Consider the following 14,827-nt stretch of genomic DNA (forward strand, 5'->3'; position numbering starts at 1 on the left):
ATATGAAGCACACTTATATTTCTGCAGAGAAATATTCACACTGTATATAAATATAAATATTCACACTAAGTTGAATCAAAAAAGACAGAACACCCCTATGAAATCAGGTCAGTTTTTACCATCAAATAAGTTATGAAAAAACTTTGAGTTTTTCTCAAAGCTGTCTAAAGACAGCTTTAGATTTTGAAATTACAAATAAGAGATCATGCACATTTATATTATATAGTATTGCCCTTTTTCTTCTCATTTTGCTGTGGAGCAAGAAGCATTCTATCACTAACAGGAATGATGACACCTGGAGTGTGTTTTTGGCCTCTAATCATATAATTTCTTCACTTATTCTCCACTTAGAACCATAGCCTTGTGGTGATGAGATATATTAATTCATGTCTACATGAGTGTGATTGAAGAGATTTCTAAATGGTCACCTGCTAGAACATGTCTGTGGGGCAGAGATGTCTGTTTTGTTCACTGATATATCCCAAGCACTTAAAAGAGTGCCTGACACATTATAGGTGCTCAGTGTTTGTTAAATCAACGAAAGATTTGCAAGTTAACAACCCACGCAAATACTAAAACTACCACTGAGAGCTCATGGACATAGAGTTGAGTTATGGCGTGTGTGAGTATGTGTTCAATTCAGAGCAATCTGCTACATATTTCCACACACACAAAAAAATATGTATATGTGAGTTCTTCCCACTGGTTCTTCAGTTGTAAACAGAATGTGAATAAGAAAGTTCCAGATAATGATGTCATATATTGAATCATCTGAAACTCCTGAGTCAACAGAAATAAGTATTTGGTACTGATGATTATTTTTTAAAGACAGAATATTTCGTTTTCTTTGCTATTTTGGATCCAGGTGGTCAAAAAATAAGTGAAAGGTCAGTGAACTTTAATAGGGAAAAAGACCATGAATACAGTAAAATATTCAGTGGAAATAAAATAATTCAGTAAAAAAAATACAGTGAAATTTTAAAAAGAAATTGCTTAGCAACCAAGGATCTGAATTGATTTTCATGATCACAACAAAATATGACTACAGCTGGACAAAATGTGATGGCAAAAGGAAACTAGTGTAACTTTCAGAAAGGAAGTTAAATTGGTTCTCTTCCCTTGACTCATATGGGTATGGTTTTGATAAGTGTGATTAAATGAGCAAAACTTCTTTGCCAGGAAAAAAATTATCCCCGACTAAAAGAAAGGCAGTATCTTCTAAGTAAAGACAACATGTTAGCACATCATAAATTATTGGCAATCTTTTTCAGAACTAAGACAAAATCCTACAAGCATTTACCAACTATAGTGTACAGTGAAATTTTAAATGGCTCATGATCCCATCCACCAAAGATTATGGAGCTCAATTGTTAGTAACTATCCATTACCTTTGGAACATAACAACCCTTTGACCATTGTAATCATAATGGCTCTCACTTAGTGAGTGTTCACTATTTGCCAGGCACCGTACAATAAACACTACTCATCTCACACACTTATTGGTGTCACCACCCCCCACTGCCATTTTAGAATTGAGGACATTGGAATTCAGAAAATTTCAATAACTTTCTAAGTTTATACCACAGTAAGTGGCAATGTGGGGGTTGTAATCCAGATCCATCTGACCCATATATCACCCATTGTACCACTCTACCTTCCTCCAGCCACACTAGTCACATGAAATGCTAAAACTCTGTGACTCTCTGACGTAAAGGTAACTGACACCCAACAGCAGGCACTTCTGATTACTGTCATTTACTTTCTTCTGTTGAGTGTTTTCATCTTCTGCTGCTGCTTATGACAATAAATGCACCCAGAAAGTCAAGAGCAGTTGATCTCAGCTAATGGTCTTTTCAACTTGCCATTAGTTTCTTACCTGGTTATTAAAATGGCTCATTCTGAAATAGATTTGTGGGATTTTAATTGTCTAATTAATTGTTTTCTTGTACTGTGTACTGTCTTAAATAATGAAACTTTTAGTTAGTTTTGTCAGTCATCACCAGAAAAGAATTACAGAATTCCTATCATGCAGCCTAATTTATTTTAAGCAGAGACTCCACATGTGAACAAACCAAAGTAAGAAAACACTGCCATAGAAGTCAAGTGTAATTAAAACCATAAATCATCAATTCATTCATCTAACAAATGCATTGAGTACCCTGGTTTGTGTTAGAAATTAGTATAGGTGGCTTTGGGGAATCTAAAATCCAAGTTAATAGGGAGATGCGGAGTCTTTCAAGTGAAAAGAGGCTTTAAAATATCCTGTTAAAGGACACCTGGGTGGCTCAGTCCGTTAAGCCGCTGCCTTCGGCCCGGGTCATGATCCCCGAGTCCTGGGATCGAGCCCTGCATCGGGCTCTCTGCTCGGCGGGAAGCCTGCTTCTCCCTCTGTCTCCCTTTGCTTGTGCTCTCTCTGTCAAATAAATAAAATCTTTAAAAAAATAAAAAAATAAAATAAAATATCCTGTTAAGGCTGATGTTTGAGATAAGACCATAAAGGCAAGGGATTATTACATATTGTCTGTGGCTGCTTTCACACTCTAATGGCACATTTGAATAACAGTCACAGGGTGGTATGGCCTGCAAAGCCTAAAATATTTACTATTGGACCCTTTATAGAAAAGATTGCCAAGCTCTGATTTAGTGCACTCTAAACACAAACATCTAAAGCACATCACTAGCTTCAGTATATAGGCAGGAATAATTTGTCTCTAATCGTAACTATATAAGTACACAAAATACTTTCTAATAAATAATATTTAATGTCTCATAAATACTATCTCCTTCCAAGGAATCTGTGCTTGTCTACATCTAAAAGCTAAGTAGCCTTTAAAATATTGTTCATGTCGACGTGGGTGGAACTAGAGGGTATTATGCTGAGCGAAGTAAGTCAATCCGAGAAAGACAATTATCATATGATCTCACTGATACGAGGAATTCGAGAAACAAGGCAGAGGATCACAGGGGAAGGGAGGGAAAAATGAAACAAGACGAAACCAGAGAGGGAGACAAACCATAAGAGACTCTTAATCTCAGGAAACAAACTGAGGGTTGCTGGAGTGGTGGGGGGGTGCGAGGGATGGGGTGGCTGGGTGATAGACATTGGGGAGGGTATGTGCTATGGTGAGCACTGTGAATTGTGTAAGACTGATGAATCACAGACCTGTACCTCTGAAACAAATAATACATTATATGTTAATATTAATTAAAATAATAATAAATAATAAGTAAATATTGTTCATGTAACAAGACGATCGCTTCCACAGAAATCCTTTGATAAACGTATTTAGCAGGAGGAAAGCAATAGAGACCAGAATGTAAGTGATGAAAAGGAGGCAAATACATAAGAAATAGGGAGGAATATTAAGAGAGAAGACATAAAATAGGAAATGTAAACACAGCAAAATTCGCCAATTCAAGAGTTATAATACATACAAACATTTTTAAGTTTTCTTAATACTGAACTTAATACTGAAGCCAGCAGGCCGGCTCTGGGAACCCAGAGGGGGTCCCACAGGGCCAGCCAGGAGGGTCCTTGGCTTCTCGTAGGATAGAAATCAAACACGAGCCAGCAGACAGTGAGAGCAGAGTTTACTGGAGATAGAGAGAGACCAGATACAGATGGAGCGTCTGGAGACTCGGAAAGGAAAGGAGTATGAGTCTCGTCTTTGTTCAGGGTCTGGGGAGTCTTATTGAGGATGGTGGTTTAGCGTATGTGTCCTCTCAGGCACCTGGGAACTGGTTAGAACAAAGATGAGGGCCCAGGTGTTATTCCTTGGAGCCAGGGGGCCTTGGCATCAAGATGTGTAGCGCCCGGTGGTCTGGAATAGGCATATGATAGCTTCCTCTGGTCATTTTCACCTGGTCCTTCCTTAGATGTGATCTAATCTAGAGAAATCAGTAACTCCTTGTCCCTTCCGAGGCGGACATAAGCTATTTGATTACAAGGCATGTGTAAAGTGGGGTGGGATGCAGGTCCTAGCAAGAACAGAAGCAGGAAAAGGAGCAAAAAGTAGGTTTTTATGGAGTCCTTCACTTTCCCTGTGTCTGCAATGCTTCTGTTCTGGTCCTAGAAACCTGGTAGGGTTAGCCAACATGGAAACTTTTACATCACAAAACTCTAGATGAGCTAAGTAAATTGTAACAAAAAGTTGTTAATGTACAACAGATACCAGGACACCACTGGAAGATAGCAGGTACCAGAAATGAAAGAAGACACTAAAAGATAAAGTACGGGTTTCCAGAAATATCACAAGGAAAGCAAATACCACAAGTGAGAGTCATCAGATACTATAAAAAAAAAGTATTACCACCACAAGAACTTTATATGATGGAAACAATTGGAAAGACCACAAGTAGAAATGAGTAAAATAATTAGAGTCAGAATAAGGAATAAATGCCATAAGAAATAAGCTATCATTGTGATAAGAAGAAAAATGGATAGATTTAAAAATGAACTAAACAGAAGTTGTGGGGAAAGTACCTTCTAAATTAAAAGCCTAATAGGATAAACAGGTTAAATAGAAACAGTTGAGCTAATGAAGTAGCAGGAAATTCACAGGAATCCATCACATAATAATAAAGAGATAGAAAATATGAAAGATTGGGAGATATAGCTAGTAGAATAACAAGGTCCAAGATAAAGAGAACCGGATTTTCAGAAGGTACAAGGCAAGGTAAACAGAATGGGCAAGGGACAATTTTCAAAGTGATAATCACAGTTAATTTTCCTAAATAGTTGAGAAGCATAATGAAGTCCTAAGCAGGATAGATAAGAATAAATCCATGCCTAGAAACATTGTCAAGAACAGCCAACACTGTGATAAAATCTTGAAAGCAACTAGAGGTAAGACTCAGAATCCCCATTTAAAAAAAAAAAAAAAAGAAAAGGCTAAGAATCGTTCCTTTAGTCCAAAAGATATGTGATCTACAATGGTGTTGTGTTGTTCCCAAGATGGGGACTCTGCACTCCTCGTGGTGTAGGAGATGATTTTAGTTGGGCCCAGAATGATTGTAGGCAGAAGAGGAGGTGCTGACATGAACTCACCTCTCAGTTCACTTCCAGATTGATTAGACCCAGGCCAAAGCCGCCGCTGGGCTACTCACCCTTACGCACCCTCCACTCCCACCTATCCCTGCAACAGCATTGGGTCTCAGGCTACTGGCTTGTTCCCCAACACCTGTATCTAGCTACCAGTTCCTAGTATGGTCTCATTTTCTACGTGTTTGAGAACCCATACAGGTTTTTCATTTAGAATAGTGACAAATAGTTATCTCTTTCAACGAATTTAAGTTTTTAAAAAGTGTGAGTTGATCTGGAGGGAAGTATCAAGTACAGTTGTTATTCAGATATGGCCAAAATTATGAAAGTTATACATGAGTAAGTAACATTTGGCAATGCTCATTCTTAAAAAATGGAGTTGAGAAACCAGTGTTCTAGCCCCCTGTCCTTTACCAGCTAACAATGTAAACTAGACCATTGCGTTCACCCTCAGTTTCCTTTGTTAGAAGGTATGAGGGTTGAACTGGGAAAACTTTAAGAGATTCCCTGTACCAAAATTCTGTGAGGGTGAACAACCATGAAGATTACCCAAGACGGGCAGTCAGCCAGAACCACTTAGCACACCTCCCAGCAGATTGGCCATTTATTCCCCCACAATAACACTGTGTTTCATTGGAGGACCTTGGGTATGCTTAAAACAACAGTTAAGCCTATTAGATTCCTAACTGTGTAATGCCTCAAATCCAGAAAGAATAAAATAATAGACTTCTTTTTTTTAAGATTTTATTTATTGGAGAGAGAGCACAAGCGGGGAGGGACAGGGAGAAAGAATCTGAAGCCGACTCCACATTGAATGCAGAGCCCAACACGGGGCTCGATCCCATGTCTGCGAGACCAGGACCTGAGCCGAAACCAGGATTCAGAGCCACCCAGGCGCCCCTGGACTACTTCTTCTTCTTCTTCTTCTTTAACTTTAAACCACTTATTTATTTGAATGTGTTTATTTGATATAGTTGACATACAATGTTACTTTAGTTTCAAGTGTACAACATAGTGATTTAACTTCTCTGTACTATGCTACGCTCACCAGGAGTGTAGCTACCATCTGTCACCTTACAACACTATTACTTTTGAAGAAAAATGACTAACAAATTTGTCTCAGGAGTCTGGACCATGAGATGTGCTGCCTGCGATGCTGGGACCCACGAAGATTTTAAGTGCAGGTCAGCTCTCTCCAGTGCCACTACTTGGAGAATAAGAGGTGCCCAGGGCCCTGTGCTACATCTGTATTTGGACTCCTCCATTTCTTTTCATAACATTTTGAAAGGTAGCTTTCACAATAGTATCTGCTCATGGCTCACTTTAGCTCATAAAAAGCCAACAGGTTTTATGTCATGCCTTCCTCTAAACCCGAACTCTGCCACATCCCACTTAAAAATGACTCCCATTTTCTCTTTTGACTTAGGGGGTCAGCCAACAGAATCCTATGGCTTCTTCAGAATTCATATGGGTTGTGTAGGGTCAGAACTTCCGGAGTGCACAGTATCATAGTGCCTTCTCCCCTGTGGTTCCATTTCCCCCTCCCCCCGCCCTTTTCTCTCCTGCTGATTCAGTCTGGGTGCTACAGACCCTCTTTAGTATCTGCTCCTTGACCATTTGCATTGTATTTGTGCTTCAGACTTATCTGTTGTGATCACCTTTCCTTTTGCTGGGGACCCTTTATGTCCCTGCTGAGCACATCTCCAACCTTGCTATTCTGCGCCTCCCTAGAATCATGCCTACTTGAGCATTGGCTTAGTGGAAGCATATCTTCTTGGGTATCTCTCAGAGGCGAACTCTCATTCTGGCAGCAAGAGGGGACTCTAACACGCAGATTACAGCCCAGCAAGAAGTTTGCTCCGATCTATGCCTTTCACCATTTTGCTGAAGAACCTACTCTACAGCCTTTTAACTGTGCATGACAACGATATAGATAGCCTGTCTTGTACTTTACATTGATTCCAGAAGGTTCTGGTGCATGACCATTGGTTGAGCTGGAACACTGGTGCCCAGTGGAGAAGGAAAATAAAAAGCAATGCTTCAGCTCCATACACCTGTATTCCCCTGTTGAGTATGGACAAACGTCTGCTAGCTAAGGAGTTCACTGTGCATTCTCTTCCTTCTCCCAAGGACCCCCTCCATCTGGACCAGCTACAGGCTATGTTCCTCCCCATATTTTATTCTAAACATTTTTGTGCAAGATTAGATGAACTCATGCTTTTAAGAACCAAAGGATGTTAAAGAAGGAAAGAAATTTAAAAATAACCTAGTCGAGCTTCTACATTTTACAAAGGGAATCAAAAGGCCAAAGGGAAAAAGAGCCCCTGACTGACTGGGGATAAAGGCAGAGGCTAGAATTCAAGTCTGCCAACTCCAAGTCCAGTGCAATTTTCAGAACACTATCTGACTTAAGTCTCCATGTCCTATGTAATTGACCCATCGTTAGCTGCTACTTCAGTTCCTTTGCAGACCCTTGCAAGAATTGCATGGATGCTAGCAATGTTTCTATTAAGCCCCAGCTGGAAGGGCTGGGAAGTATCTAATTTCTAGCCAGCTTAAGTAATGGCATTACAGATAGATGCTCATAATGTTAGCACCCAAGACTGCAGATTCACTTGATTAAATGGCAACATGGATCCCTTTACATTCTTATTTTGATAATTAGATGGGATTTCCTCTCTGACCTGACACTTGTATTTCATTTTTAACGTGAGTCAGACAGTGAGTAATTCATTGTAGTGTTGCAGAGCAAACTATGCCTGTAGCTCATTAAAATGTGTTTAAAGTTTAATAAAATTTTACTCCATTCAGTAATAAACCTGGTTAAGTGTCTGGCATGTCATGCATGCTTTTAATGGCCTGTTTGCTTTTCAGAGATGTGAAGCAAGAGAAATTATTAAAAACAAAGACGTAAGATAGCCTTAGTTGCAGTTTTAAAATTCTTCCCATTTTCAACAGAACCATCTGTTACCTTCTATGTTTCCAAAATATAAAATGCTGATCGATATGATCACATTTTTTTAAATGTTTCTTTTCCACTTCCCAATCCGAGTAAATACCACCCATTTGTAAGAAGTTAAATAGCATTGTTTAATTCTTCAATGCTCAAATACGTTTGATGTTGCAAGAAAGAAAGACAAATTAATTGTTTGGGGAGAAGATAATTCAGAAAAAGACAAACAAGGAAGTATGACTGGACAATTTGCAAAGATCTGCCTTTGCAAATTGTCCAGTCATACTCTGCATGTAAAGTGGGGTGCTCACCCGCAGCCCTTTTCCCTGGGCTTCTCTATGCTACTCTCATGCTTGGCTGCATACATCATCAAGTGTATTTTGGGTTTTGTTTTTCTAGAATCACTGTGGGATGCTTTAATTTCCTGAGTCCCCCCACATCTTTCAGAATGCATGTCCTTTGCATCTCACTGATGTTGGTGGAGTCCACTAATCTTCCTCAGTACTTTGTAAATAACTGCCTCGTTGTCTCTAAGGTTGAATATCATTGTGGAGAAATCTTAAGCTAGCCAAAATTATTGCCTTTCTAGGAACGTTCTTTTTCTTCTTAGTTGACTGAAAAATTATTTTCTTAACTTTCAAGTTCATGACTTAACTAAGATATGGCTAGTGGTCCAACATTCTTTATCAGTTTTTTTTCCTGGAACATTGCATGTCCCTCTGATCTGCAGTTTGAAGTCTTCTTTCATTTCAGGAAAAGTTTCCAATATTCCACTCCTTTTCTGTTACATTTCTCATCTCTGGAAGCACCAATTATCCCTATGTTCTATTGTCTTTGTTCTCTGCCTCTATCCACTTATCCAACTGCTATAAACTGTCTCTTCCCTCTCCACTGACTATTTTATGAGGTCTTTCTACTTGTCATTATTTTAGTTTTATACCCTTTTGTTTCAATATTTCTATTTCTATCATGGCGCCATTTTGGTTCTCAGTTTGTTTTCTAAGCTATTCATCTCCCTTTTAATTACTCTAGTCTTTTATAAATTTGTTTTAATATCTTGTTTAATCTCTTATAAATTGAGTACTTAAAGAAAATTTTCTTATTTTTCATGGGCTATAGCTTCCTCATAGACTAAACTGTTCTCTCTCCCTTTCTCTATCTCTATCTCTCTATCTCCCTCCATCCTTCTATAAGAGGGCACATCCTTGTTTATGCTTGTTCGTGCCAGACTTTCTTTTTTACTCTAGTAGAGTGTAGGTGAATTTTTCTCGACATTTTCCCCATATCATCTCAAAATCCTTTGCCTTCTTTTCTGAGTACAGTTTGTGGGATGACTGTTGGATTCCAACCTCTTTTTATTTGTTTATTTACTTATTTATTTATTTGAGAGAGAGAGGTTGCATGAGCAAGGGGAAGGGGTAGAGGGAGAGGGAGAAGCAGAATCCCCACTGAGCAGGGAGCCCAATGCGGGACTCAATCCTGGGACCCTGAGATCGTGACCTGAGCCAAAGACAGACACTTAACCAACTGAGCCACGGAGGTGCCCCTCCACCCTCTTTTTCGCTAACCTCTTTTTCGAAGCAAGAAAATTCAAATAAGGAAACACCAGCATAGCAGGTTGCCTTTTCTTGGAACCTGGGCTTAGCTCCCTCTTCTAAATCCCATTAGATGTCCCAAACCTGGGTCTCCTCCACCAAATGCAATGGACTCCATGCACTGCAGCTCTTTCTCCAATCTGGATCAGAGCCCTGCCTCTGCCAACATCCCATGACCATACACTGAGCTACTATTTTCTAAGGTGTTTTTCTTGACTTTTCCCAGGGCTACCTCTTCACCTCCCTCAGATCACTACTTTCTGAGTCTAAAGATATCATTAGAGTTTTTGTGGATTCAGTCCATTCACCTTCCTTCCTCTGTACTGTCACAGAGGAGAGAAGTAGAGTTACAGTGTTTCAGGCCAGTTACCTCTAATTCTGTGACCAATACTTTTTAAGATGAGGATATGAAATTATACACCTTTCTTTGCTTTGTGGTTGCTGGCAATATTTTGTTTGGGTTTGTTTTAATATATAATTTTGTTCATTTGTAAGTATTTAAGGAGGGAGACTCCATGATCCAACTTTATACAATGATATTTTCTCTCTGTCATCTCAAAAACCACATCAGCGTCTATACAAAAAAATAGTACTACACAGATTTTGAAAAATTTAAATGAAGATTAAGACTTCCATGTCAAATATTTAATTTCATTATTGATTTTATGATTATAAAAGGATGCATTCTTTAAGAAATTAATATGGAAAAGTATAAAAAATACATAGACATTCTCATATCATTCTCATATCATTTTGGTGTGTTTTCTTTTAGTATTTTATGTATCTGTGTATAGTTTTAAAAATTGGATTCATACTTCATATATGGCTTTTATTTGGTGGCTTGTTTTGCTTCTAACAGTACACTATGAGCACTTAACATAGCCTTAAATATTCTTTGAAAAAAAGCATGGAGGCATGCTGATATATTCAAATAGTCCCCTATTGTTGCATATTTATGTTATTTATAATTTTTGTTAACATTAATGCTGGGGAACACCTTTCTACAGAAATCCTTGGATGTATTTCCTTTAAAACATGTTAGTACTAATCATTATAGGGAAAAGTTTTCAATTAGCAATAATCGCGCCTCGGATAAACCTCATTGGCTACGGTACTGCCACTGCGCAAAGCTGAGTAGTACTAATCATTATAAACCTTGGTTATTATTATACAGTGCTATAGAGAGATAAAGAGACATCCTGTACCAGATTAACTCTTGGGACATAAAATTTTTAATACATTTAGTTGGATGTATCATAGTGCTTTTTCCTCATAAAGTCAAGGTCTAAAATCATGTGAATTCTGATGAATTATTTAATGAAAGCTACTCAGGCATTTTCTAAACTCTTTTCATTGTTTTCAAAAAGTACCACTTTACTGCCTTGATCAATGCCCTCTGGCTTTTTCCACAGAGTTCAGAATAGCATAGTGATTCAGCACACAAACTCTGGGGTCAAAAAGACCTGGGATCTAACTCCAATTGTGTGACTTGTATGATCTGATGCTCCCTCCACTCCTCCCTCTTTGTCTCCTTCTTTATGTTCCAATGACACTGACCTTCTTTCTGTCTCTCAAGCAGGCCAAGATCTTTTCCAACGGGGCTCTTGATATTCCTTCAAATGTAACACTCTTGGCCCAGTCTACTCATGGCTGACCCTTTCTCCTTCAAGGGTTCATTCTCTGCTCAGCTTATGTTCTCATTAACTTTCCCCTCAAGTCATTCTCTGTTCCATTACTCTGTTTTATTTTCTTCATCATACTTCTCATTACTTAAAAGTATCTTAATAGTGGCTCTAAAAGTAATAATAATAATAAAATAATGACTCTGATTAATGTTATTATTAGCTTACCTCAGCACCCATAATTCCCTTCCTCCCACCTACAGCTCTGGTGCCATTCTGCTGGGAGGGCGACTGCCCTCTTGTGGACTTTTAGGATAGTGCTACTAGAAGCGCAAAGACTAGTTTCACTTTTTGTAACCACGGGACTTATTGTTTTGGGGGGTTTTTCAACTGTCAAATATTTGAGACTTACTGATTTTCAGGTAGCTGATTAAGTGTTTAATCTACCTGAAACAGGAATGACCTAAAATGTGAGGTCACCTTGTTTGTAATAATAGTGGTCTCTAAGTTCATGAGTGTTTTCTCAATACCAACCAATGTGCTAAGGGATTTTCATATATTTTCTCATTTAGCTTAAGCATTGTCCACTGAGAAAACAAGGTGGTAATTTGAGACATATAAAGAAAGCTTTCCTAAACTTCTAAATAAAGCTGATTCTCTCTACGTCCAAGTTTGTCTGTGACTTTTCAGGGGAGAAAAATGAAAAGATGGAATATAGGGGTTTTTTTAAGCACCAAAATGGCCGGAATTCTTGACTCAACTCTGACCCTAATTATTGTGCGTCATTTAGAGATTTATTTGTCTTCTCTAGACCTTAGTTTCCTCAGGTTGAGAGTCCTTCCAAGTGTGAAATGATTTTAGGAAGACCCAGGAATCTAATAATTATGCTCGGCCAATGCCAAGGTGAGACAAAAAAATCATTTCTTCCTCCTTCCTGGGACTGGTGGCTCCCAAACCCTAAGAACTAAGACATCATTTTACAACAGAGTTACTTCTTTAAAGCTTCTAGAGGTAATCCTTAACTTATGAATAATAGATATGTTCTAAATGTAATCAATAATAATAGTAATAATAGTTATGTTCTAAACGTAATTAACTATGTATTAATGTAATTATCTACATCTAATTCAACAGAAAATTACTCTGTAAATATTTATTGAGTAGCCACTCTGCCCTGGTGCTTGTATGGAGGAAGTATCAGCAAAAAGATCTAACTGTTACCCCAATCCTCATGAAATCTACTATCCAGTGTATCATGAAATTATCCCAGGGTCATCTTCCAAAATCACTGGGAAGTAAGATGCCAAAATTTAAATGCTAGGAAATTGGGTATATTTGTTACATTATGCACATTGATGGTATCATAATATAGGTAGTAAAGCATATATTTTGGGCCTGACGAGTTTCCTTTCAACCTCTTATTAGCTTGTGATCTTGAGGAAGCCAGCTTACCTCTCTGCACATCTGCCCCCTCACTTGATAAACAGAGATAATGCTCCCTAATTTGCAGGGGTTTTGTAAGGATTAAATAAGATAATGTGTACAAAGGGTCTGGCGTACGCGCTCAATATATGGCAGCTGCTGAGTGAAAAAGAACAGGAAGAGAGAAAGGAAAATTGGAAGCAGTCCAGGAACCAAGTTGAGATTGGCAGAAAGCCAAAAATGGCAAAGTTTCTTAATGTTGTTGTATATAAAGGGCTGGAAGTCATAAAAAAGCTGAAGAGTAATATCATTTTCTATTATGTCTGAAACTAAAAAAGGAATGCTTTGCCCCTCTATATTATACTAATTAATTACCATTGCCTTTCAGGTCTGGGCCCAGACACTCTAGAAAACATGTGCAGTTTTAACTCACCATCTAAATTGGCTAAAAATAGATTTGCAAGAAAATAAATTCTACAAATAAATATGCCAAAACACTATGTGCCCACCACTGTTGAAGGCACTGGAGATAGAAGAATGAACAAAATCGGGGGGAAATCCTATCCTCATGGAATTTACAATCTAGTGGGGGAGAAATAGGTAATAAGTGATACAAAGAAGTAAATCAGGTAGTATATAAAAAGGTGAAAAGCTCTCTATGGAGAGAAAGAAGGAAAGTGGAGTGGGGGATATAACTTCAAATAGATGGTTAAGTAAAATATTGAAAAGGTAACATTTGAGCAAAGACTTGAAAAAAGTGGGAGTAAGATCTTTAAGAATATACTATTTGGGGGAGCAACTTTCCAGCAGGGGCTTGTTCAAAGACCCTGAGGGAGGAGCAAGGCTGGTACTTCTGGGAAACAGCAAGGAAGTTGGTTAGCCTGGAGTGGAGGAAGTGAGGAAGAGCGGCTGATGAAATTGGGGTCATGAGGGACTTTGGTTATCCAGAGTGTGGTAGACCATTGCAGGGTTTCTGCAGAGGGGCAAAATGAACTGACATATAATTCAACCAGTGGAGTCATGTGACATAATTTATGTTTTAAAAAGATCACCTCTGGCTGCTTTTTGAGAATTAAATGTTGGGGACAGGAATAAATAAAAGCAGGAAGACCGGGCTACTATAATGATCCAGGTGGAGATGATGATAGTAACTATGGAGGTGAGAAGAATATTTTGATTCTGAGTCATTTAGAATCATTATTTATGGTGATGAGAAAGACAAAGCGTGCAACAAACAAGTTTGTTTGAGGTAACTTGGGGGGGGCATAGGAAAGGTATATGATCTAGTTTCAGACCTGTCAAGTTTAAGATGTCCATTAGTGTACACAATAGATATGCAAAGAGAGGTCTGGGCTGCAAATAGACATTTGAGGACTATCAGTATATGGATGGTATTTAAAGCCAGAGACAGAACAAGATTACCAAGGGAGTGAGTACAAATAAAGAAGATGTCCAAGGAGTAAGTTCTGGGAGCATCTCAATGGGTAGAGGAAAAAGTACCGGGAAAGAGGGAAAGGAAAAATCAGGAAAGTGTCTTATGCCAGAAAGCCATAGAAGAAAGTGTTTCAAAGAGGAGGTAGTAAACAGCTGTGTCAAATGCTGCTGATAGATCAAATAAAATGAGACTTCAGATTGACCAGAGGATTTAGTGATTTGGGGTATCAAGGGTTACATTGACTAGGACAATTTTGTGGGACTGATAGAGGCCAAGGCTGATTAGAGAAAATGGCAGAGAGGAATTGAAATCAGGGAGTATGGACAGCTCTTTGTTGCAAAAAGGAGCAGAGAAATGGAGGGGAAGTTGAAGAGTAAAGCAGAGTCCAGAGAGATATATTTTTTAAGATCCAAGAAATAACAACAAGTTTATTAGTCAATGGGTTGACCCAAAAAAGAAGGAACAAGTGATGAGGCAGGAAGGAAAAGGGAGGATTGATGGAGCAATGTTCCTGAGCAGAAGGGCTAGAGATGGAATGCACGGGCAGGAAGGTTGACCCTAGTTAGGATGATAGCACAGAATCTACTGCCATGGTCCCCAAAATGTGGTCCCAGGCCCATAGCATCAGCATCACTTGAGAATTACTAGAAATGCAAATCCTTGGGCCTTTCCCCAAACATCCTGATTCAGAAACTTTGGGGTTGAGGCCAACTAATCTTTTTTAACAAGCTCTCCTTGTGATTCTGATGCACAGTGAAG

The 14,827-nt window shown here is 38.7% G+C and overlaps 1 protein-coding gene and 1 non-coding gene across 3 annotated transcripts in view; one reads left to right on the forward strand and one right to left on the reverse strand.

The window, feature by feature from the left end:
• Positions 1–14,827, forward strand: part of THRB (thyroid hormone receptor beta) — a 372,468-nt gene that overhangs the window by 220,366 nt on the left and 137,275 nt on the right. The window lies entirely within an intron of this gene.
• Positions 10,578–10,721, reverse strand: LOC118007239. Its single transcript, XR_004678347.1, has one exon. It is a non-coding gene; the product is annotated as a U4 spliceosomal RNA (small nuclear RNA).

The sequence above is a fragment of the Mirounga leonina genome, unplaced genomic scaffold (genome assembly GCF_011800145.1).
Source record: "Mirounga leonina isolate KUSES-001 unplaced genomic scaffold, KU_Mleo_1.0 Mir_115, whole genome shotgun sequence".
In the NCBI taxonomy this organism is placed as follows: Eukaryota; Metazoa; Chordata; class Mammalia; order Carnivora; family Phocidae; genus Mirounga; species Mirounga leonina.